The sequence below is a fragment of the Nelumbo lutea genome, chromosome 1 (assembly GCF_056320005.1).
Source record: "Nelumbo lutea isolate HS-2025 chromosome 1, American lotus-T2T, whole genome shotgun sequence".
In the NCBI taxonomy this organism is placed as follows: domain Eukaryota; kingdom Viridiplantae; phylum Streptophyta; class Magnoliopsida; order Proteales; family Nelumbonaceae; genus Nelumbo; species Nelumbo lutea.
The window spans coordinates 51,933,721-51,937,279 of record NC_142684.1 but is presented as its reverse complement, the minus strand read 5'-3'; the positions used below and the strand labels follow the sequence as shown (position 1 = coordinate 51,937,279).

The following is a 3,559-nucleotide window of genomic DNA, read 5'->3' as shown; positions in this document are numbered from 1 at the left end:
GAAACCTTGCTTCAGTGGCATTAATGAACTTAGATATCATTTCTTCTAGATTACTCTTTTTTTCTTGTGGAGGCAGTTGTTGTTGGAATCCCATGGTTGTCTTTGGTTGATTGTTGCTCCATGAAAAGTTTGGATGATTCCTCCACCCTGGGTTGTATGTATTTGAATATGGGTTGAAGTTTGACCTGCCAGCATGAGAGATAAAATTAGCATTCTCATGGGAAATAAAAGGACTATTTAATTGACAATCAAAAATAATATGCCCTATTTAACCACATAAATCGCATGAGATGCTAGATGGTGTATTAATTACTGCAACATTAAAAGTGTCAAGTTTATTATTCAGATTAGCAAGTTGCACAGATATGGCTGCAAGGGAATTGATATAGTGTACTCTCCTCTGATTGGTTCGGTCATTGCTCCACTGGTAGCTGTTTGACACCATCTCCCTTATTAGGTCATAAGCTTCCTCTGGTGTTTTTCTCATGATTGTGCCACCTGCGGCTGCATCAATAATGGATCGATTAGAGGGGTTAATACCGTTATAAAAAGTCTAAATCTGTCGCCAAGTTGGTATCCCATGGTGAGGATACTTCCTAAGCATCTCCTTGAATCATTCCCATGCTTCATACAAGGATTCCCTTTCAAATTGACCAAAAGTAGTAATATCATTTATTAACTTTGCTGTTTTAGAGGGTGGGAAGTATTTAGCCAAAAATTTTTGGGTTAGATCATTCCAAGTGGTGATACTTCCTGTAGGGAGTGACTTAAGCCAATCTTTAGCTCTATAACACAATGAAAAATGAAATAATCTAAGCCTAATAGCATCATCACTAACTCCATTATGCTTAAAGGTATCACATATTTCCAAGAAGTTAACAATGTGTGCATTAGGGTCATCACTTTGTAACCCACTAAACTGAATGCTTGTTTGGATCATTTGAATTATTGCAGACTTGATTTCGAAGTTGTTGGCATGAATGGTGGGCTTGCAAATGCTAGATGTTGCCCCATCAATGTTTGGACAAGCATAGTCCAATAGGGTGCGATTTCCTTTTACCATCTCTCCTTCCAACTCTATTGCTGGTTCGCCAATAACAACCTCCTCTCTTGTCTTACCTTTGTTGGCCCTTTGCAACAAGCGAAGGGTCCTCTCAATTTCTAGATCAAATTCAGCTAGTCCTTCTTGTCTAGTGCGTGTCATGCACTAGTAAATCTGAACCAACAAGAAATCGAACAAGTAGAATAAAAATAAAATAATAACAAAATAAAACAACAATAAAAAAATCCAAATTAATCAAGGTTAACAAGTTCTAATATCTATAAATATATAACCCTAGCAAGTGCACTAGTTATCAAGTAGTATAAAATATCGTTCCCATGGGGATTTAACAAAATAAGTATTAGAACGACAGTCTTCCCTAATTATTTGGACAATCGAAATTCAGTTTTAAGTAAGAACTATTGAAAATAAAAACTAGAGAAAGAAAATAAAAGCAAGGGTGATCACTAACCAAATATGCAATGGATGAAATTGCTAGGACTTTTAGGTCCACCTAACAAATGTAATGAATATTAATGGATTCGATTAACCAAGATTATTTGCCATTTCCATAAGCTGAGGTCTTTCCAAATTTATTTAATATTCTCTCTCGAGATATACTAAAACTACGTCCATCAGGTAACCCTTCGATCTCTTGAGTAGAGCTCTCAAGATGGAAATGCATTAAGTCTAAGAAAAAACCATTAAGTTCAGATGAATCATGTATATATATATATATATATACATACCATCCAATTCACACTATGAATTATTCAGTCAATTATGTGAATTCATCTCTCGATTCATTCACATAACACAAATCAATTAAGAGGTGGCCAATCTCTTAATTGCATTAAACACAATAAATCATAAACTATATGGAAATCACAATCTTGGATAAATCATAAAGATAAAAATATATTCAGTAACATGGTTAGACTTTTCACAGCCCTAGCAAAAAACAAATTAGTTCATGATAAGAGAATTAAAGCAAACAAAGGGAAAGAAAGAACTCTTGAATTCGCCCATGGTGCTAAAATCTCCTCTTCTTGCCGCCACTTTCTTCTTGAAGTTTCTTGAATTCTTGATCACCTTTCCTCAGTTTCTTGACTTATTTTCTCATCCCTTGAATGATTGCTCCAAGCAATTCGTGATACCCTTGGGCTGGTGCACCTAGCTCTCATATAGCTTACAATTTCTTGGAATTATCTCAAGAATGGATAATCCAGCCTTGATCCAAACTCTTCCTATCCTATCCTATCTTCTCCTCTCTCCTTATCTAAAAACCTTTCTTAATCTTTTTGGAATTACATTTAAAAGTTTATATCTAAGAGGACTCTCGAACTCTTGAATTCAAATGGGCTACTTTAATATCTTGGGCCGCCTTAATGTTCTTCTGCAAAATGGGCTTTAGTTGGGAATTGGGCCTCGCTACGAAAGTGCTCCATCTTTGGGTCCGAATTTGACTTTGATATAGGCCGAATATATGAAAGCCCAAAACATCAGCCCAATCGGAGCTCGGATATGAAAGTTAGGCCCGAATTATTGATCGCTGCCGAAATTGTAAAAAAAACCATCCGATTAGCCTTTCTTTGCTCCTTATGCATTCTTGTATTTGGATCTAGACTCTCTTTAAAGAGATAAGGATAATCCCTTATCTTATCTATAGATAAAGATCAACCCTCCTAATCTAATTAGGAGTTTCCTGATCCAAATCTTTATTTGGATTTGGACTCTCTGAGTGGACAGGGATAATCCCTTATCCTATCTTCAATCCCAGAACTGCCCCTCTTTAATTAATCTCATTAAGCCAGTTTGAATTGGGCTTTAGCCCCATTAAGTCTATGTGCTCACTTATCCTCCAAACGTCTACCTAGTAGGTCATCCTTGTATTGCGTGGGACCCAAACATTAATCTACACATCAGCCACATGGGTTCAGCCCAACCTCTGTTATAAGGCCTGGCCAAATTCACTGTAGGAGATAGTGAACTCTTGAGTCCACCATGGGCTCTTAATGGGCCCAACATTTACACTAAATGGTCCTTGGGTCAAGCCACCTTTTAAAAACCCAAGGACTGTGGACAGATGCTATTAGACAATATATGCCCTTAACTCCAATCAGAATGATGTACATTATGACATTTAATGTAAATGAATAAAGTACATTTTTGATTCATGTTATTATGGTTTTAAAATGTTTGCATAAGGTTTTAATTCCCGGGATCCATGTGAATAGAGAGTGCAACACTGTTCCTTGCAGTCGAGGGAGAGGTCCTCTCTTGTTGGGCAGTGTTTGATCATTATGGGCTGAGATGTTAAGTGTAATGTCATTGAGGGTAATACCTGATGGATGAATCTTGCATCTGCCCACAGTCCATGGGTTTTCATAAGGTGGCTGGACCCAAAGACCATTTAGTGTAAATGTTGGGCCCATTAAGAGCCCATGGTGATGGACTCAAGGGTTCACTGTTCGCTACTGTGAATTTGGCCAGGCCTTGTAACAAAGGCTGGGCTGA

General features: G+C 37.3%; 1 non-coding gene across 1 annotated transcript; it reads left to right on the top strand.

Annotated features, from left to right (window-relative positions):
• The first annotated feature begins 575 nt into the window (after positions 1–575).
• On the top strand, positions 576–682 carry LOC148874628 (small nucleolar RNA R71). The gene has a single exon (XR_016106105.1). It is a non-coding gene; the product is annotated as a small nucleolar RNA R71 (small nucleolar RNA).
• Positions 683–3,559: the final 2,877 nt, after the last annotated feature.